This window comes from Sminthopsis crassicaudata, chromosome 2 (genome assembly GCF_048593235.1).
Source record: "Sminthopsis crassicaudata isolate SCR6 chromosome 2, ASM4859323v1, whole genome shotgun sequence".
Taxonomy (NCBI): domain Eukaryota; kingdom Metazoa; phylum Chordata; class Mammalia; order Dasyuromorphia; family Dasyuridae; genus Sminthopsis; species Sminthopsis crassicaudata.
The window spans coordinates 323,874,712-323,897,685 of record NC_133618.1 but is presented as its reverse complement, the minus strand read 5'-3'; the positions used below and the strand labels follow the sequence as shown (position 1 = coordinate 323,897,685).

General features: G+C 39.3%; 1 long non-coding RNA gene across 1 annotated transcript; it reads left to right on the top strand.

Moving 5' to 3' along the window:
- The first annotated feature begins 3,046 nt into the window (after nucleotides 1-3,046).
- LOC141553482 (uncharacterized) lies at nucleotides 3,047-21,897 on the top strand. Its single transcript, XR_012485472.1, has 3 exons — nucleotides 3,047-3,508; nucleotides 7,443-7,571; nucleotides 21,810-21,897. It is a non-coding gene; the product is annotated as an uncharacterized LOC141553482 (long non-coding RNA).
- The last annotated feature ends 1,077 nt before the right edge of the window (nucleotides 21,898-22,974 follow it).

Genomic DNA, 22,974 nt, shown 5'->3' with positions numbered 1-22,974 from the left:
GATCTTCAATATGCTTTCTGAGATGCTGAAAAGGCAGCTGCTACTTCATCATAGGAAATGCTTTGCAGGAAAAGTAGTTGTTGATATGAATTCCTAAAGAGGTTGCTCATGGGAGTCTCATCTTTAGTATTTGTTAGAAACCAAAATGAATGAGACATCTGGTGAGAAGGGGGAGAATTTAAGAGACCTGGAAAGTCCTGGAAAGATAATCCAGAGTTTGCCAAGCTCAGCAGAAAGGTCCATAGGGATGCACAAAGTTTTAGACCGCAAGCATATTATGCAGTTTGAGTATTTTAAAAGATAACTAATGAAATTTAGAGCAATCTTTCCCCAAACTTTTAAGATGACTACCCTTATGGAGTTAGAATTGCCAGAATAGAGCCCACAGACAGTAAGGTTAGGATGTTGTTGCTCACTAGAAGTAAAGGACAGAGGGAATGGAGAAGCTTTCCTTATAGAAGCTGGGTAATAAACATGGAACAGTGGAATCTATAAGTAAGCCAGAATCAGAGAGATGAAACCCTTAATTCTGGCTATATCAAGTTCTTTTTGAGTATATGTAGGAGAAGCAGCTAACCTTGGAAGGGAAGTGGGAAGAGGTTTTAAGAGGAGAGTGGGGAAGATGAAAGAAAGTCCTAAGATGGCATTCTGGGAAGCCTGGGCAGCAGTCTGGTTGCCATGGGACAATTTGGTGTCCCTTACAATGTATGACAGAAACCTTAAAAAGATAATGAGAAGGTCCATAATTTGAGGACCATGTTTAACAAGGGACCCACTGGAGCAGAGGATGCCTTGTTCTTTCCAAGTAGCTCCATGAATATGGAGAATATGAAAAAGAAGCTTATTTATTGAAGCATTTAATACTTCCTCCATATAAGGACCCTTGTTAAAGCTATAAGTTCAGTTTTTGGGGCAGGAACAGAGGGGCTGAGTGCCCAACTCAGTGGTCTCATTAGCATAAAGCTAAAGCCTTCAGTAAACCAGGGAGCATCAAGGGGAAAGGAGAATCATTTAGACCTGGTTTCAGACGGTTTCTTCACAGTCCTGATCAAGGGATGAGCCTTGTAAGAGTGGGAGTAGTGCAGCAGGATTGAAGGTGGGACAGGTCTTTAGGGTAAGGCTGGGTGAGTCAAGGAGGAAGGCTTGGGATCAGGTTAGGTTCTCACTAGAGAACCAGTGAGATCCCTTTACCTCTAGAATGCCCTGGACCCAATGTAGTGTATAGATAGTAAGGAACTGTCCAAGAGCTATCTTGGAAACCTCATCTAATAAGAGGGCTGTAGCTGCTACTGACTGAAGGCGGGAAAGCAACTGGATGCAGGGCTTTGGAAAAGTAGCCCATAGAATGAGAGTCTGGGCTTGGGAATTAGACAAGGATACCCTGACAGAGTCATGTTTTTCATCTACATAAAAATAGGAGGATTTGGGACATCAGGATAGACTTACTCTTAAAGTTCCAAATCACCCTTGGTTCAGCCAGAGAGATGTTCAAGGAGGGATCCAGGCTTCCCCAAGGGCCCGGTCAGTCTGAGTATTGAGGGTGTCAGATGAGTCAGTAGCTTCATGCCTCCTGCACCATTCACAGGGCTGTTTCCAGTGTCACTCCTGGTTACAGAGGGGACAGAATCCAGGAGGCTTCCATGGACACAATCACCTGAGACCAATCTAGAGATCCTTGTCCATTCTTCTTACATTTAAAGCAACAGTCAGTGAGATGGGAGCGATGGTTCTTCTATGAAAACAATGACCAAAGCCTGAGCCTTCTCTCTAATCCTCTGATCCTTCTTTGCCTTTGCCTTGTCACTTTAAAGGCCACAACAAGCAGTTCTTAAAGGGGAGTTTAAGGGACCTTTTTCAAGTTTTTGGAGATTCTGGCGAATGTTTCCAAATAAATTTGAAATAAAATGTGTGACCATAACTGATTTGATCACATTTCCATGTTATGGGATTCACTATTTCCAGCCAATCTACAGTTAAGGATTTTTTAAAGTGACAGTAATCTACCCCAAATATTACACTTAAGTAATTTAATGCAAATAGGGATTTCTCAGTCGTGGAAAGAATCCAAATAAATGTCAGTTTTCTCCTAGCTTTCTGTAACTTCCTTAAACCTTCTAAACATGCTTAAATATTCATTTTTTTGTATATCTCTCTTGTGGTTTGAAAACCCAAACCTTTCTTGCCTTTCATGTTCTCTTCTATATCCTTTCCTTTTTCTGTTTTCTAATCTCCAAAAACCTTTATTCAGACCACACAACTTTCCTCTGCTTGCTACATATATTCATTCTGCTTAATATTTAATGTTGGTACACATCATTGGTCTCTCATCTCCCCTCTCTCTCTGGGAATCTGGGCGGTCCTTCAGTCCGCCCCACCCCCGTGGGGGCGATGCTGCTTCACCCCCTCCCCCAGCGGGAACTTTCCCACATGCTGGAGCGCACAGACCCGGGGCCCCTGCCTGGAGAGATGCTGGTATAGTTGTCTGCTGTCGCTAGCGCGGTCCCCAGTGCAGGGGGCGGGCCGGTCCACGCCCTTGGGGTTGCAGAAGCCTGGACGCACCTGTGTGCACCTATACCTCGCACCAGGGGGACCTCCCGGGACCCTCCGTCTGAGCCCTCACAGGGAGGCTGAGGGAGGGCTGCACGAAGTCTGGGGGGGGGGGGGGGAGAGCAGGGCGCAGGGGAGGGACTGCTGGGCCCAGGTAAGGTTACTAGAGCAGAGCTACGTGGGGCAAGAAGGGCTACTGGGGCCCCGGTGAGTGCGGAGGTTAATCTGCGGGTGCTGCCCTGCCAGGCTCCCCGAGGAGGAGGAGGAGGAGGAGGGTGCGGCGGCAGAATTGCTTCAGGTTTGCGGTTGCAGGACCAGAAACCATGAGGGGAAGAAATCGGGGGTCTGAGAGTGACGCCGGAGAGGGAGAGCCGGTGGGGAGGGGGAGGAGGATGCCAGAGTCCAGATCTCGGAGCATGAGGGGAAAGAAGGGGGTATGTCCAAAGACATCCCCTTCCCTGATTTTCTAAAGCGTACAGGGCTCGGCGGTGTTACAAAAGAAAGTCACACTTTTCCTCTTCCCATCTTGCCCGGCAAATTACTGCACAAGGTGCGTGCTGGGCAGTCACTCTCGGGGCAGGAGGACCCCAGATCAGACAACATCCCGGGGGAGTCAGAGGGGGAGGGGCGCCGTGTCCCATCGCTGAAGATCGCTCAAAGGTCCAATACGGGAAAAGAAAAGTGCATTCCAGCCTGGGGTCCCTCGGTATGTAGGAAGGCGGACTGCACGGGACACACCCCCCCTTCAAGCCTCTCCAACCCCCGCTTCTGGGGCGGAGACTCCCGCAAGAGGACCCAAAGTCAGAGAGACCAGTGGGAGAAAGGGATAGGGAAACTAGGAGGAAGGTAGGGAGTACTGATCTTGGTGAGAGCACTCAGGGGAAGGAGGAGGAGCCCGAGGGGCCTGCCCTGAAGCTCTGCCCCAGCAGTTTCCGAGCCCATAGAAATGCCGGGAGAGCAGGTGAGAAAATGCTTTGTTTCGGTATAAAGCAGCGGGGGACAAGCAGCAGTAGGGGACTGGTTAGTAAGGGATGCTGCAGGATGGGTATTTTATAGGACCATGTAGGGGTTGGGGGAAGAGATGTTTACTTTTTCCTATTGACTAGACCCTCCCAAGGGAGATGTTCAGTTCTTAACCGTTGGCCAAATTCTGAGAACAAGGAATAGCAAGTTTCCTGGCATCTCGTCTACTAGGACCCAAGCTCCTTGCACCTGGTGTGGAGTTAACCGTGTGCTGTTTACTACATTCCGACTCTCCAGCACTTGCTCTGATGGGCAGCAACAACTCGTTATTCTCCCCCTGCCCCTAACTACAAACAGAGGCCCTGCTGGGGTCCGTTACAAAACCGTACTACACAAACTCTTATTTATTACTTCTTTTTCTACATCTTCCTTCATAGTTCCTTTGTAGCTAATTTGAGTACAGTACTAAAGATAATTTAGTCATCCAAAGTCGTCCTTAGAACAATATTGCTGTTAGTGTGTACAACATTCTCACAGTTCTGATCACTCTGCTCTTCACTATTTCAAGCAAGCCTTTTCATGTTTTTTTAAAAGTCATCAAATTAATTTCTTTTTTTCCTCCCCTGAGGCTGGGGTTAAGTGACTTGCCCAGGGTCACACAGCTAGGAAGTGCCAAGTATCTGAGACCAGGTTTGAACTCAGGTCCTCCTGAATTCAAGGCTGGTGCTCTATCCACTGCACCACCTAGCTGACCCCTCAAATTCATTTTACACCACAGTAATAACATTCCTTCACAATCATATATCCCAACTTGTTTAGCCATTCCCCTATTGATGGACATCCCCTTAATTTCTAGTTCTGTCATAAAAGATCTGATATGCATATTATGTTCTAAAATATAAAAATAAAATATAATTATTTTCCTTTTTGCCTGTTCACCTTAGTAAATAGACCTAATAGTGATGTTGCTTGTTTCAAAAGTTATAGTTTTTTATAACTCATTGGCATAATTCCAGAATGGTCTCCAAGATGGTTGGATGAGTTCACAATTCTACCAACAGTGTCCCAATTTTTCCATATCCCTTGAAACATTAATGCCCATCAATTGGGGAATCGCCAAATTAGTTATGGCAATTTGGTTTTCTTCTCTCTTTCTCAATCATATTAGCCAATTGTTTATCTATGTATTTTAAATTCTTTTTTTTTTTAAGTGATGGTTAATTCTGGAGAGCAGTTTGGAACTATGCTCAAAAAGTTATCAAACTGTGCATACCCTTTGACCCAGCAGTGCTACTGCTGGGTTTGTATCCCAAAGAGATTTTAATGTGCAAGAATGTTTGTGGCAGCTCTTTTTGTAGTGGCTAGAAACTGGAAACTGAGTGGATGTCCATCAATTGGAGAATGGCTGAATAAATTGTGGTATATAAATATTATGGAATATTATTGTTCTGTAAGAAATGACCAGCAGGAGGATTTCAGAAAGGCCTGGACAAACTTACATGAACTGATGCTGAGGGAAATGAGCAGAACCAGGAGATCATTATAGACTTCAATAACAATACTATATGATGATCAATTCTGATGGATGTGGCCATTTTCAACAATGAGGTGAAGCAAATCAGTTCCAATTTTTCAGTGATGAAAAGAGCCATCTACACCCAGAGAGAGGACTGTGGGAACTGAGTGTGGACCACAACATAACATTCTCACTCTTTCTGTTGTTTGCTTGCATTTTGTTTTCTTTCTCAGGTTTTTTTTTTCTTTCTCCAATTTTTCTTGTGCAGCAAGATAACTGTATAAATATGTATAAATATATTGGATTTAACATATATTTTAACATTTAAAATGTGTTGGAGGGGCAGCTAGGTGGTGCAGTGGATAGAACACCAGCCCTGAATTCAGGAGGACCTAAGTTCAAATCTGGCCTCAGACACTTAACACTTCCTAGCTGTGTGACCCTGGGCAAGTCACTTAACCCCAGCCTCAGAAAAAGAAAAAAATAAAATAAAATGTGTTGGACTACCTAACATTCAGGGAGGGGATGGGGGAAGGAGGGAAAAATTTGTAACAGAAAGTTTTGCAAGGGTCAATGTTGAAAAATTATCCATACACGTGTTTTGTAAATAAAAAGCTTTAATAAAAAAAAAAAAGAAAAGAAAAAGAAAAAAAGTGATGGTTACTGCTTAATACTATTATATGGAACCTGGAAATAAAAGTTCCCTTTTATTTTTTTTTATTCTTTACCTTTTTATTCTTTTTTTCCCATTTTCTTGATATAATAGGTCTTATGTTAATCCTATGTTTTGTTAATGCTATCATCCTATATTTCCCCTTCCTTTTATGGAAAAACTGTGAGAGTTGGTTATATGTAATCAGAGGATCTCCTTCCTTTCCCTTTAACTCTCAGTCATATCATATGTGACCTCAAAATTCAGCTGAAATTGCCCTCTCAAAAATTGTGGTGGTGGTTCAGTCATTGTTCAATCATGTTTTTGTGATCCCATTTGGAGTTTTCTTGGCAAAAGTACTGGAGTGGTTCGCCATTTCCTTCTGCAGTTCATTTTTTCACATGAAGAAACAGAGGCAAACTTGTTCAAGGTCACACAGCTAATGTCTGAAGTTAGATATTAACTCGGGTCTCTGACTCCAAGCCCTGCATTCTATCCACTACAAAGTCACCTAGGAGCCCTCTCCAGACTTACCACACTTTTTAAAAAATTGTCCAATTCAATGAACTTTTTAAAATTCTCATCTTCTAGACCTCTCAGTAGCCTTTGACTGGGTCAATCACATTCTCCAAGTTGATATTTTCTTCTCTCTAGGCTTCAATCATGTTGCTTACATTTTTTTGCCTTCTATCTGTGTGATCACTTCTTTTCCATCTCCTTTGTTGGAGCTTTGCTTAGGCCATACCAATTAAATTTGAATGTCACCTGGGCCTTTTTTCCAGTCTCTCTAGTGCTACTTTGCTTAATGACCTCAGCTTCCATCTACTAAAAATGACAATTTTCAAGTCTATTTAACCAAACCTAAGCTTCCTTCTAAACTTCAATTTTATATCTCTAGCTCTTACTGGATATTGTAAGCTAGATTTTTCATAAAATCTCAAAACTAACAAATCTAAAAGTTAATTCATTATTCCTTCAACCTCTCCTCTTTGTAATTTTCTATTAGTCATGTATTTGCCAAATAAATACTATAGGGCCACCAAGAGTTTTCCATGACTTGAATGACTAAACAATAGCAACAAGACATTTATTAAACACCTACTATGTGCCAGGTATTGCACTAAGTTCCGGGGGCAAAAAAATGAGACAAAAAGCAGTCTGTGCCTTCTAAGAACTCACAATTTAATGGGGGAGAGACAATGAGAAAATATGCATAAATTATATACAGGATGAATAGGAAATAATTAAAAGAATAATTAAGAGAATTAAAAGGATCACAATATATAACATCAATCCCCCTATCCAACAACCAAATGTAAATATCTGTTTGTATGTGTCCTTCAGACTGTTTTTCTTTTCTTTCTCCTTTGACCATTCCTTGCAGGGAAAGACCTGTCTTTCCTTAAGATGAGGCTCAATTATTGGCCCAGTTGGATGGTGATGTGATCTAGAGAAGGGGTGAGGAAGAGAAGAAAAAAAGGTAGAGGGAGGAAGAAGGAATAAAGTAAAAATTGGCCCCAGTTAGGAAAAGATATTCTTGATATTTAAAATTATTGATATATGCAAATGCTGCCTCCCCTGTTGCAAGATCCCGTGTTCCCCCATCTCACCCAAATCCATTCATTCATTTGCTCTGCAGCCCAAAGAAGAGGCTTATGGTGAAAGAGTATGTTAAAAAGGGAATTATGACAAGATAATTGAATTGACTGTAGAATTCTTAGAAGTTGTTTTTTTTTGTTTTTTTTTCCAACTGCTACTTGACAGAGAAAGCCTAGAAGATCTGTTTGGATTTCCAAAGTTCATCAATCACGTCCATTTGGAGAAACATATCAACACCTTGTATCCACTGACAGCTCTGTCCTTTTGATATTCTCCCTGGTTGATAATTAGAAGGTGAGAAATGCATCTCTTTCGAGTATCAGATTAGCTGTTTTCCAGTCCCCAAATGAGTCTTTATCTTCAGAAGAGAAATATTTGGCTGATATGGTAGGATGGTCCTAATTTTTCCAGTGGTCTGTTATTTGAGGGGGTCTAGAACTTTTCTTCCAGATTGTGCTGGTTTTGAGAAAGTGGGCTGCTGTTTCTGGAGAACCAATAGAATCCATTTCTTTGTATGTACAAACGGTGACCTATCAGGATTCCAGTCAAAGCAAGGATTCCTATCAGCTTCTCACTGAGTCATGTCTCTATTTCCACAGCAAATTCCATCATTGTGATATTTTACTGGGAAAAGCACGTTAGCAGAGGCTGCCTCATAGAGACCTGGTGAATCCATCGCTCTTTGTTCATAGGAAAATTCATAAGCCATCTCCTAGTTTCTCTGGCCCTCATAAAGTGCTCACCTCCTGTATGTGCTAAATGGAGGGCTCCAACCAGGGGGTTTCTCCACTTGTATCTGCATGCCATTCTATGTTACATAACTACTTAGCTCGGCTATTCCACAAAAGGGAGAACTGCTGGATCTGCCAAGTACCAATCACTAGACTTGAAGGGATTTTGCTTAACACATTTTCACGTAGGTAATGACCTGTGTGCCAGATCCACAGAAGGCAGAGACAATCGATTCATTTTGTGCCAGGCTGAGACAGATTGGGAGCAGTGACAGAGCCAGAGAGAACCTGCAGCACATGTTAGGGAGCCCCAGTGACAGGCAGCCTCCCCAGGAACTCCTAGTAGGAGAAGTGATGGAGTAGAGCTGAAGCAGCTCCTGAGGCCATTACTCTCAGCAAGCCAGGGACTGATGGTCTTGGCAGGACTTTTCTCTGAAATTCGGGACCTCTAGGTGCAAGAGGAAGTTGATAGAAATTTCAAGGAACAAAAAACACCTTTAGGTCATTTGGAAGAACCAGAGGAAGTGGGGTCACAAGATTCATCCAGAAGGCCTGGAGGAAGAAGTGCAGTGCTAAGCCCAAGAAGGGGAAATAAATGAGTTTTAACAATAAGGTTCAGTATTGTCCATGGGAATTGATCAATGACTTCAGAGCATCAAACCCAAAGGTCTCAGAAAGTTAAACAGATGCTACAAGAAAAAGAAGGATAACTTAGAAAGTAAAGGGAATGTCGTTTGTGCGTAAAGGAAGCAAGGAGTGAAGGTGTAAGGTCAAATCTCCGAGAGTCAATGTGTGGTGGGTGGGTCAAAGTGGGTGGTGGGATGTAGGGGAAGACTTCAGCCAACCCACCCATTTCAGACTGCATGGCAATTCCTAGTGAACAAGAAGGGAAGATTCATCATCTGAGTGATTCTTGAGAAGCCAAGAGGGATAGATTAGGGCACTGTGTAGAAAAGTCATTCTAGCCCATGAATGAGGATTGTATTTCATCCTGGAGCTCCCAAGACATAATCTAGGAAACGATGTGCCAAGCCAGCAGAGGCAAGGGTCAGCAGAAAGTGAAGATGGTGGTCTTGACAGTGTCCTGCTGGGAAAAACTTGGTCTGGATTTGTCCTCTAGGGGCTGAGAATTGAGAGCAGTGCAAAGGGAGAAGAAAGGGAGCAGAGAAATGACAGAGGATGGGGAGCAAACCTCTGGAGGGAGGTGTTGTTTGGGTGCAGTGCAGACTCTTGGTGTCCCAATGGAGAATATGGCAAGGGACAGTAAGGAAAATGTCACCCAAGTGAATGAAGCAAGTTCAAGGCTGGAAAAGCAAAAGTTCCCTTAGGGGGCATTGCACACGTGTGTGAGTGATGAAGGATGGAGTTCAAGGCTCCTGAGAAGACCAGGAGGTGAAAGCCAGAGAGGCTCAGGGTATCTAGATCTGGCTTCCTTGAGCCCCAGAAGCCACATCCAATAGGAATCTATGCCCTGGGGCAGCTAGGTGGCGCAGTGGATAGAGCACCAGCCCTGAATTCTGGAGAACCCGAGTTCAAATCTGATCTCAGACACAACATTTCCTAGCTGTGTGATCCTGGGCAAATCACTTAATCCCAGCCTCAGGAAAAAAAAAAAAAAAAAAAAAAGAATCTATGCCCTGGCTCCTATGGGAGGAGGGGTCCATTGATGACATCATAAGGCATGGTCGGGGTGTTTCCTTCTCTCCATGGTTCAACAGAATGAAGGGTTGCTAAGAGCTAAGAAATGAGACATAACAAGGCATTTTCCTTCTGGACTGTTAAAGAGTGGATGGACCAGTAAGACTGTTTTGAATTGTCCTGTTTTAGGGAGATTATTTTAATGTATATCTAATCTAATTATTTTAATTATATCTAATATATATATAATCTACATATATAATGATTATATCTCATTATTCTTCATCACCTCTGCTCTTCACAGCCATTTGTGGCCAACTAGGGATGTGCTGCTTTCTTCCTGGGCCATTTCTTTTCATCTGTTCTTGAGACAAGCTAAGGGCTGTGTGGTTCCTTTTCTCTGGGCTGAAGGCTCTCTGGCCCCCTCCAGAGTTTAGAGCTTGTAACTCATGTGGACAAAGATGGGAGTCTTTGAGAGGTTGTCTCGTGACACACCTTTCATTCCTAGTTGAGCAATCAGGATAACTGATTCCCATTAACATTCCTGGATCTTGACCTGATGATGAGTGACATGCTTTAAGAACAAATCAAAAGGAGAGAAACATTCAAAAGGAGAGATCTCTAAGACTCAATGACTCTCATGAAAGAGAGCTCAGTAATAGACATTCATTTCCATCCCCACTCTGCTGGTTGAATGTAAAATTCTGATGGAAATATTGTTAAGATATGAAATCCCTTCTCTGTATCAAACTTTCTGCTTTCCTGTCTATTTAAGGACTTGAGCAGGCTGCATGTGTGGAAAATCCCCCTTCTCTCACATTGAGCAAATGACCCTTTTTCTGTCTCATTCACTTGTACTCCAGAATTTTAAGAATTCCTCCAAATGAATAGACAGACACTTAATACCAGAACTTATTATATTAATTTGAAAGCAAAAGATCACATCAGTGAATCAACTGATAAGTTGATAGAAACATTTTCAGGCATTCCTTTTGTAATCACATTGTAAATTAATGGTACCACAGTAAATAGATAACATCAATTTCTCCATCCATATATCAGTATTTAAATATGTGTGTATGTATGTATGTATGCATGTGTGTATGTATATATATATATATATGTGTGTGTGTGTGTGTATACCCATATGTGTATATATATATATATATATATATATATATATATATATATAGGAAATGCGTGTGTAAATACATATAAATGTGACAAAAAAAAAACTCCAGGGATCAAAGAACTGGGATTGCAAACAGTCTTTAGACTGAGTTCCTTTTCTTTTTTCTTTGATCACTAACTGAAAAAGCCCCATCTGAGGCCAAAGAAATGTAGTTTGTAGGGCGTGGAATGGTGGTGACATGGAGAGAAGGCTAGAGGAAAAGAAGGAAGAAGAGGAGAAAGGAGGAGGAGGAGGAGGAAAAATATTGACTGTTTCAAATAAGTCAAGCCATCCCTGTTATTTAAAGTATTTGATATACAGGAATGTTGTCTCCCCTATTACAAGATCTTTTGTTCCTCTCTCTCACCCAAATCCATTCATTCATTGGATCTGTAGCCCAAGGAAGAGGCTTAGGGAGAAAGAGCAAGTTAAAAGTGAACACACAAAAAGATAATGGGATTGACCAGAGAATTCTTAGAAGTTTCTTTCCAACTGCTATTAGACATGAAAGCCTAGAGAATCTATTTGGATTTTCCAAAGTTCATTGAAAACATCCATTTGGAAAAAACACACCTGGTTGATAATTAAGTGGTGGGTAATGCACACATCTTGCAGGTGTCAAGTTAGCTATTTCTTCATTCCCCAGATAAGCAGGGGAACTTGGAAGGGACAGCAAGGAAAATGTCTGGAGAAACAATACAATGCATTTTTTTTTGAATATGCAAAGGGATGGTCTGTCAGGATTCCACTCAAAGGAAGAATTTCTAAGAGGAGCTTACTGATTTATGCATTCCCTTTTCTCCCAATTCCATCAATGCATCATTTGATTGAGGAGAGTGCAGTAGCAGAGCCCAAATCAGAGATCTGGTGAGTCCATTGAACTTTGTTCATGAGGAAATTTTCAAGCCATATCCCAGTTTCTCTGGTTGCTATAAAATGCTCACCTCCCTTATGAGCTACAACTAGAGGGTTTCTCCACTTGTATCTTCATGCCATTATAGCTACTAGACAAGTACTCGTCTTGGCTATTCCACAAAACTGCTGGATCTGCCGAGTACCAATCACAAGAGGAGAAGATGTTGCTGAACATATTTTCAGGCATGCAATGGCCTGCGTAGCAGATCTACAGAAGGCAGACCCACTCAAGCCATTTTGTCCCAGACTGAAGCAGATTAGAAGCAGTGGCAGAGCCGGAGAGAACCTGAAGCATTTCAGGAGGCCCCTTTGACAGGCAGCTTCCGGAGAACTGTTAGGAGAAGGGATGGAGTAGAGCTGAAGCAGACTGAAGCAGCTCTTGGGGCCATTACTAGACATTACTGTCAGCAAGCCAGTCTGGAGTTTGAGACCTGTAGGTAGAAGGGGAAGTCAATGGAAAGGCAAAGGTAAAAAAACAAAAAACACTTTTTGGGTCACTCTGGAGAACCAGAGGAAGGGGGTCACAAGACTCATCCAGAAGGCCTGGAGGAAGAAGTGCAGTGCTAAATCCAAGAGGAAGAAAGAAAGGGGTTTTAACAGTAAGATTTAAAATTATCCATGGGAATTTACCAATGACTTCAGCATCAAACCAGAAGGTCTCAGGATGTTGACCAGATGCAGATGATGGGCTACAAGGAAAAGGAGAAAGATAACTTAGAAAGTGAAGGGAATGTGTTTCTGCATAAAAGAAGCAAGGAGTGAAGGTGTAAGGTCACAAACTCAAGAGGGCCAATGTGTGGATGGAGGGATTAGGGAAAGACTTCAGCCAGCCCACCCATTTCAGATTGCATGGCAGATCTTAGAGAGAAAAGGAAGATTTTATCACATGGGTGATTCTTGAGAAGCAAAGCTGCAGTGGATAGGGTACTTAGTAGAAAGCCATTCTAGCAGGTGTTTGTATTTCATCCTGGTTCTACAGAGAATTCATATGTCTGCTTGAAATGGAGATGGATGGGTTTGAGGCTCTCTAGACAGAATCTGGGAAACAAGGTGCTAAGCCAGCAGAGGCAAAGCTGAGCAGAAAGTGAAGCTGATAGTCTTGCCAGTTTTGTGTCTGGCGGGGAAAAACTTGGCTTAGAGTTGCCCTCTAGGAGCTGGGAAGTGAGAGCAGTGTCAAGGGAGATGAAAGGGAGCTGAGAGATTACTGAGGATGGGGAAGGATCCTGTGGGCAAACTCTGTCTGGAGGGAGACTTGGGGGAAGTGCACACTCCTGGTATCCCGGAGGAGAACTTGGCAGGGACAGCAAGAAAAATGTCACCCAAGTGAATGAAGCAAGTGCAAGGATGGAAGAATAAAGGTTCCCTTAGGGGTTGTTGCTCATGTGTGTGTGATGAAGGATGGAGCCCAAGGCCCCCAATGGGAGTCTTAGAGGGGTTGTCTCATACCTACAACCGCCATCCCCAGTGGAGTGATCAGGCCATTGATGCCGAGACAGGTTCTGGATTTGGCCCAGGTGATGAGTGCCATGCTTTGAGGAGCAAACCAAAAGTGGACAAATACTTTTAACTAGAAATATCCAAGACCCAGTGATTCTCATAAGAGAGAGCTCAGGAATAGAGTGATGTTCACTTCCATCGCCACCCTGCTGGTTGAATATGAAATGGGAATGGAAATATTACATAAGATAGAAAGCCCCTTGGTTGGATCAACCTCTTTGCTCCTGTGCCATTTGGGGGTCTTGAACAAGGTTAGCCTGTATGGAAAATCCCTATTCTCTCACAACTGAATGATCCTTTTTCCTATCTCATTCACTTATACTCAAGAACAAGAATAATTCTTCCAGAAGAACAGACAGACACTCAATACCCAGAATTGATTATATTAGTTTGAAAGCAAAAGATCAATCTGATAAGTTGCTAGACATACATTTTTAAGCATTACTTTTCTAATCTCACTGAGAAGTAATGATATCACAATACATAATATCAATCCCTCTACCCAAACATCAACCTTAAATAATATGTATTTATATATGTATATATATATTTGTATTAGTAAAGGAAATGTATGTTTTAATACCCTGGCATAAAAAAATTGGGATTGCCAACACAGAATCCTTTAGACTGGATATTTTGTCTTCTTCTTTGACTATTATGTGCCAGGAACGACTGGAAAAAAGCCTGTCTTTCCTTAAAATGAGGGTAAAGTCTCGTAATTGTTAGCTGAGTTGGATGGTGATATGATCTAGAAGGACTGAGGAAGAAAAGGATAAAAGGTGGAGGGAGGAAGAACAGGAAGAAAATTGGCTCTAATTAGGAAAAGATATTCTTAATATTAAAAATTATTGATTTACACAAATGCTGCTTCCTCTGCTGCAAGATCCTGTGTTCTATCTCATCCAAATCCATTCATTCATTTGATCTTCAACACAAGGAAGAGACTTAGGGGGAGAGTGTATGTGAAAAGGGAACACATGAAAAGATAATTAGATTGACTGTAGAATTCTTATTTTTTTTCCAACTGCTAAAAGATGTTTTGATTTTCCAAACTTCATTGAACACTTCCATTTGGAGAAACACATATCAACACCTTGTATCCATTGAGTCCTCTTGATGTTCTTCCTGCCTGATAATTAGAAAGTGGGAAATGCATTTCTGGCAGGTGTCAGATTAGCTGTTTTTCATTCCCTCCAAAAGCCATAATTTCCAGAAGAGAAATGTGGCCAGTATGGTAGGGTGTTCCTCAGACAGATCTAGTTTCCCAACAGTATGCTATTTGAGGGGTTTTTAGGATCTTTCTTCCAGATTGTGCTGGTTTTTAAAAAGTGGGCTACTTCTGGAGAACCAATAGAATCTATTTCTTTGCATGTACAAAGGGCTGGCCTGTCAGGATTCCAATGGAAGGAAAGATTCCTATCACCTTCTCACTGAGTCATGCCTGTTTCCACAGCAAATTCCAATATTGCTTCTATCTTTTGGTTGGGGAGAGTGCTTTAGCAGAACCCACCTCATAGAGACAGGTGAGTCTACTCCCCTTTGTTCTGGAAATTACCAGCAATCTCCTAGTTTCTCTGGTCCCTATAAAGTTCCCACCTCCCTTATATACTCTGACGAAAGAGTTTTTCTTTCTAGGTGCTAGATAAGTATTTGTTTTGACTTTTCTAGAGAACCTACTGGATGTGCCCAAGTACCAATCATAAGAGTTGAAGGGCACTTTTTGCAGATGATATGATGATATACTTAGAGAACCCTAGAGATTCTAATAAAAAGTTATTAGAAATAATTCACAACTTTAGCAAAGTTGGATACAAAATAAATCCACATAAATCCTCAGCATTTTTATGCATCACCAACAAAATGCAACTGCAAGAGATACAAAGAGAAATTCCATTCAAAACAAATGTCAAGAGTATAAAATATTTGGGAATCCATCTACCAAAGAAAAGTCAGGAATTATAATGAGCAAAATTACAAAACACTTGCCACAAAAATAAAGTCAGATTTAAATAATTGGAAAGACATTGAGTGCTTGTGGATAGGCCGAGCAAATATAATAAAGATGACAATACTCTCCAAACTAATCTATTTATTTAGTGCTATACCAATCAGACTCACAAGAAACTATTTTAATGACCTAGAAAAATAACAAAATTCATATAGAAGAATAAAAGGTCGAGAATTTCAAGGGAACTAATGAAAAAAAAAGTCAGATGAAGGTGGTCTACGTCTACCTGATCTAAAGCTATATTATATAGCAACAGTCACCAAAACCATTTGGTATTGGCTAAGAAACAGACCAGTCAATCAGTGGAACAGATTAGGTACAAAGGACAAAAAAGGGTACAACTATAGCAACCTAGTGCTTGACAAACCCAAAGATACCAATATTTGGGATAAAAATTCATTATTTGAAAAAAACTATTGGGAAAACTGGAAATTAGTATGGCAGAAATTAGATATGGATCCACACTTAACACCATATACCAAGATAAGATCAAAATGGGTCCATGACTTAGGCATAAAGAATGAGATCATAAATAGATTAGAGGAACAGAGAATAGTCTACCTCTCAGACCTATGGAGGAGGAAGGAATTTATGACCAGAAGAGAACTAGAGATCATTATTGATCACAAAATAAAAGAATTTGATTATATCAAACTAAAAAGTTTCTGTACAAGCAATACTAATGCAAACAAGATTAGAAGGGAAGTAACAAATTGGGAAAATATTTTTACAGTTAAAGATCCTGATAAAGGTCTCATTTCTAAAATATATAGAGAACTGACCCTAATTTATAAGAAATCAAACCATTCTCCAATTGATAAATGGTCAAAGGATATGAACAGACAATTCTCAGATGATGAAATTGAAATTATATCCACTCAAATGAAAGAGTGTTCCAAATCACTATTGATCAGAGAAATGCAAATTAAGACAACTCTGAGATACCACTACACACCTGTCAGATTGGCTAAGATGACAGGAACAAATAATGATGAATGTTGGAGGGGCTGTGGGAAAACTGGGACTTGGTGGAGTTGAGAAAAAATCCCGCCATTCTGAAGAGCAATTTGGAACTATGCCCAAAAAGTTATCAAACTGTGCATACCTTTTGACCCAGCTGTACTACTATTGGGCTTATATCCCAAAGAAATACTAAAGAGGGGAAAGGGGTCTTTTTGTGCCAAAATGTTTGTGGCAGCTCTTTTTGTAGTGGCTAGAAACTGGAAGATGAATGGATGTCCATCAATTGGAGAATGGTTGGGTAAATTATGGTATATGAATGTTATGGAATATTATTGCTCTGTAAGAAATGACCAGCAGGATGAATACAGAGAGGCTTGGAGAGACTTGCATGAACTGATGCTGAGTGAAATGAGCAGGACCATGAGATCATTATACACTAAAACAACAATACTGTATGAAGATATATTCTGATGGAAGTGGATTATCTTCAACATAAAGAAGATCCAACTCACTTCCAGTTGACCAATGATGGACAGAACAACTACACCCAGAGAAGGAACACTGGGAAGTGAATGTAAACTGTTAGCACTACTGTCTATCTACCCAGGTTACTTATACCTTCGGAATCCAATACTTAACATGCAACAAGAAAATTGGATTTACACACAAATATTGTATCTAGGTTATACTATAACACATTTAATATGTATGGGATTGCCTGTCATCTAGGGGAGGGAGTAGTGGGAGGGAGGAGAAAATTTGGAAAAATGAAAACAAGGGATAATGTTGTAAAAAAAAAATTACTCATTCATATGTACTGTCAAAAAAAATTTTATAATTATAAAATTAAAAAAAAAAGATTTTTTTCTTGCTTGGACTGCATTGTTTGGTTCAAAGTGCAAATTCCACTAGGAGAAGTTTTACTTTGGAATAGATCAAGTTGAATAGGGGTCAAGTCAAGTAAAGAAGAGTATGAAAATTGAACATTAACAACTGTGTGAATGTTGGTATGATGAAAGTATTGAGGAAGGAGGAAAAAAAGGTAGTTATATAAGGCTAGAAAAGATATTCTTAGTTTTGGGGATGTGATACCTTCAGAGATAACCTGCTAGTTCTTGGTGACCATGACTTTTTGACTTGATGAGTTTGCAAGCCTTCCATATCATGATGCTTTTCAGAAATTTCTAAAATTGAAAACAATATGGATCTTTAGGAAAACAAACATTTCCTCATATACTGGTTTTCTGGTAATTCTTTAGGATTTCTCAATGACTACTGACACCAAATGGTTTTGCCATTATACTAGAAAGTGTATTGTGGCTACTAAAGACATAGCAAATTCTTTGTTCACAAACTTGCAATGCTTCCCTATTCTCCAGTGAAATAAAATACAAATTCTGAGCCTTGCACAGACAGATCCCCAACAAGTATTTCCAACCTTATTTCCCATGATGTCACTCAGCAAATCTAATATTTCAATCAGCCTGCTTTACTTGCCTTTCCCCAAATGTCCCTTTTACTGTTTTCACTATCATACCTCTCAGACAATCTCTCTTCTCTCCCTCTGCAAATTTTGTCCCCCTTTTGAGGGCAACTACAAACTTTCCATGATGGATCCTTGATATATCCTGCTAGGTATAAGTCATTTCCTCATGGTCATTTCTATTTCTACAGTTACAAAATTCCAAGGTAATTAGATGTTTTCTTTTGTTTGTGTTAATCTCTTCCACTTCATAATTGTTTTATTTTCCTGGAACATAGAGTTACCATGCCTTTGAAGTTTTCTCAAGTTTACAGCAGCTTACAGAGACAACTTGGCATGTAAATAGATCTTGACCTAATTAATTGCAATGGTATTAGAATGGTGGTTGTTTGTAGACTCCAGTTGTAAAACTCAGTAGAAAAAAAAGTGGAATAATTAGAAAATGAAGGAACGAAATTGTTTTTGAGAAATTTTAGAAAGGAGAAGAAAAAAGAGAACAAATAGAAATTGAAGAAAGAAATTCAGAACTTCAGGTGGAAAAAAAAACAAGAATCATCTCTCATAGAATTAAAAACCCGATGACATGGTAGTGTACTTAGAGAACCCTAAAGACTCTGCAAAAAAGCTATTAGAAATAATTCAGAACTTTAGCAAAGTTGCAGGATACAAAATAAATCCACATAAATCCTCAGCATTTTTATACATTACCAACACAATCCAAGAGCAAGAGATACAAAGAGAAATTCCATTCAAAATAACGGTCCATAGTATAAAATATTTGGGAATATATCTACCAAAGGAAAGTCAGGAATTATATGAGCAAAATTACGAAACACTTGCCACAAAAATAGTCAGATGTAAATAATTGGAAAGACATTGAGTGCTCTTGAATAGGCCAACCGAATATAATTAAGATAACAATACTTTCCCTAAACTAATCTATTTATTTAGGGCTATACCAATCAGACTCCCAAGAAACTATTTTAATGACCTAGAAAAAATAACAACAGAATTCATAGGGAACAACAAAAGGTCGAGAATTTCAAGGGAAGTAATGAAAAAAAAAATTAAATGAAGATGGTCTAGCTGTACCTGATCTAGAACTATATTATAAAGCAACAGTCACCAAAACCATTTGGTATTGGCTAAGAAATAGACTAGTTGATCAGTGGCATAGGTTAGGTTCACAGGGCAAGATAGTGAATAAAAATAGCAATCTAGTATTTGACAAACCCAAAGATCCCAACTTTTGGGATAAGAATTCATTATTTGACAAAAACTTCTGGGAAAACTGGAAATTAGTATGGCAGAAACTAGGCATGGACCCACATTTAACACCACATACTAAGATAAGATCAAAATGGGTCCAAGATTTAGGCATAAAGAACAAAATCATAAATAAATTGGAGGAACATGGGATGGTTTACCTCTCAGACTTGTGGAGGAGGAAGGAATTTGTCTCCAAAGGAGAACTAGAGATCATTATTGATCACAAAATAGAAAATTTTGATTACATCAAATTAAAAAGGTTTTGCACAAACAAAACTAATGCAAACAAGATTAGAAGGGAAGTAACACATTGGGAAAACATTTTTACAGTTAAAGGTTCTGATAAAGGTCTCATCTCCAAAATATACAGAGAATTGACTTTAATTTATAAGAAATCAAGCCATTCTCCAATTGATAAATGGTCAAAGGATATGAACAGACAATTTTCAGATGATGAAATTGAAACTATTTCCACTCATATGAAAGAGTGTTCCAAATCACTATTGATCAGAGAAATGCAAATTAAGACAACTCTGAGATACCACTACACACTTGTCAGATTGGCTAAGATGACAGGAACAAATAATGATGAATGTTGGAGGGGCTGTGGGAAAACTGGGACACTGATGCATTGTTGGTGGAGTTGTGAAAGAATTCAACCATTCTGGAGAGCAATCTGGAATTATGCCCAAAAAGTTATCAAAATGTGCATACCCTTTGACCCAGCAGTGCTACTACTGGGCTTACATCCCAAGGAAATACTAAAAAAGGGAAAGGGACCTGTATGTGCCAAAATGTTTGTGGCAGCCCTTTTCATAATGGCTAGAAACTGGAAAATGAATGGATGCCCATCAATTGGAGAATGGTTGGGTAAATTATGGTATATGAATGTTATGGAATATTATTGTTCTGTAAGAAATGACCAACAGGAGGAATACAGAGAGGCTTAGAGAGACTTACATCAACTGATGCTGAGTGAAATGAGCAGAACTAGGGGATCATTATTTCAACAATGATACTGTATGAGGATGTATTCTGATGGAAGTGGATATCTTCAACATAGAGAGGAGCTAATCCAACTCCAATTGTTCAATGATGGACAGAATCAGCTACACCCAGAAAAGGAACATTGTGAAATGAGTGTAAACTGTGAGCATTTTTTTGTTTTTGTTTTTCTTCCCAGATTATTTTTACCTTCCGAATACAATTCTTCCTTTGCAACAACAACAACAATAAAATTCGATTCTGCACATATATATTGTACCTAGGATATACTATAAGATATTTAATATGTATGGGAATGCCTGCCATCTAGGGGAGGGAGTGGAGGGAAGGAGGGAAAAAATTTGGAACAGAAGGGAGTACAAGGGATAATGTTGTTAAAAAAAAAATTACCTATGCATATGTACTGTCAAAAAAACATGTTATATTATAAAATTAATTTTTTAAAAAAGAGTTAAAAACCCAAGTTTCTTCTAATTCAGATAAGGCTTGAATGATGATGTACTCAGTTGATAGGGAAATTCAGAAACACTTTGGTTCCTCAAAAGTGTTTGGTTCCCTAAATCTAGACCTTATCATTTGGTTGCCTACTAAAGGCAACCCCAAAATCTAAAGAAAAGAGTTACAGAGATATAAGGATTGATTACAGGTAAATTTAGGATTGTGTCTAACAATAAATATTCATTGACAATTTTAATGCTCAATTGTTGAAAATAGAATACTTAATATAAACTATAATAAAGGAAATAATTTTTTAAATTCTTCACGCCAGATCCTAAAGTGATTTTCAAATTAACAAATAAAAGTCTTCACTCACATTGTTTTCCATTTTTTCATTCTTTTGAATTTGTTTTGTTGTATCTTGATTTCTTATAAAATCATGTTTAACTTCCATTTGCTCAATTCTAATTTTGAAGAAATTATTTTCCTCAGTGATCTTTTGTATCTGTTTTCCCATTTGACAAATTTTGCTTTTTAAAATACTCTTCTCTTTTTATATTTCTTTTTGCATCACTCTCTCACTTCTCTTCCCAAATTTTCCTTTACCTCTTTTATTTGAGTTTCAAAATCCCTTTTGATCTCTTCATAGCCTGAGACCAATTCTTATTTTTCTGCGTGCTTTGGATGTAGTATGTAGGAATTTTGACTTTGTATGTACATGTAGGGTATGTATTTGATCTTCCTTATCACCATATTAGCTTTCTACCATCAGAAATTTTTTCTTTTCTTTTTTTTTTCTCTTGTTGTTTGCTCATTTCCCTAGACTATTACTTGGCTTTTAACTCTGTTAAAGTAGGGCTGTGTTTCCAGGGTGGGGTAGAATCTCCCAAGCTTCAGGGGTTTTGTGCAGCTGTTTCAGAGATCCTTTTAGGGACCTGTACTATAAGCCAGCACTGTTACACAGATAATTGACTCCTTTGTTTAGACATGTCCTATGCTGCTTATGAAAGATACCTCCCAAAATGACTTCGATAAGTTGGGCTGATTAAATTGTGAACTAATCAGTGTTTGGTTTTCTTAAATCCTTTGCTGTTTGGAGAGGAAGTAGCAAATAATTTATTTGGAAAAGATCACAGATGATCTCTAGATCTAGAAGGAACTTAAAACTCACCTTGTTCAACCTGTTGTCATTTTGTAAGTGAAATGAATCAAGCACAGAAAGATGAATTACACAACTAGGCATAAAGCAGACACTCCAGAGCTCCTGGCTTCTCATACAAAGGTCTTGGTAATGTACCATCCATGCAATTCAGGTGTTTATAAAGTTCATATCTTGCATAGAGATTGCTCTTATCCTTGTTGATTAATAGGGAAATTACCAGAGTTTTATTCACTGAATTCTTTTTATTTTTAGAAAAAGAAGAAAAGAAAATATCACCTTTACCAGGATCACTACTAATAAAGTCTAGAAGATGGGATGGAAGCAGTTTGGGGGGGCGGGGTAAGACCTGTTTTGTAGATGGATTTTGAAAATTGAATAAAATGGTTTGCTTAGTTTTGTCAAACACTGTTTGGCCATTATCTTGTTTTCTTTTCTTATTTTCTTAGAGCCCTTCTATCCCTGTCCAAATCATAATGTAGTAGAATGTGGGCAATCAGAGGACCTGGTTCCAATTGTTACCTCTTGGCAATAGGCAGGAGACTATGAATCCTTTCTTGGTCTCAAATAAGTGTCAGAAAATAAGATGGAATGACATCCAACACCATGGAGTAAGGGCAAGCAGACACCCTCTTGTTGTTTGCAAGACTGAATTATCAGAAATCGATTGGGACATTTTCAAGTGCTATCCAACTGGGTAAACAATATCTAAGAATTTACTTTAGGAGAAGAAAAATCTTCCATTAATGCTTGCCTTCTTCTCCTCCCCCCCCCCCCAACAAAAAGATTACTTAATCATTCATTGGCACAGGTACACACAGAGCTACATTTTTCCATGTACAGGCTTCCCTGTCTCCTAAGACATATAGGCCTTGAAGAAGATAAAGTTATTTGGTCTAATGATATAATGTAATCTGACTAAATTTCTAACATCCATCCTTCATTGTTTATTAAAATGGGCCCTCTTTCTTCATGTTGGTTTTCAGAAGCCTCAGAAAAAAAAGAAAAAAAGAAAAAAACTAGGCAAGAGACAGAAAGAGACAAAAAAATAACCTGAAAGTAAAATTTTATCTTTATCATGTGAATTTAAAAGTATGTCTATTTTCCCATTCTAATCAGATTGTGTTAAATCTATTTGTAACTTGGACTGTCAACAACAACAAAAAATAAGATACAGAAACTTGTATATTGGATTGGCATATATATGTATGTATGTATATATAATACTAATGAGTGGGGCACAAGACAATAGTGAAACAATTCCGTTACTTTAAAGAATGAGAATATTAAAGAGACAATAATTTTACCAACTTGAATTCCCATTCCTGCTTAGTAAAGATCCTCAGGATCCTTTCTGGATGAAAAAATAGACCTTTGGCAGCTTTTGAACTGTACATTTGCTTACTCCTTTTAAATGTTT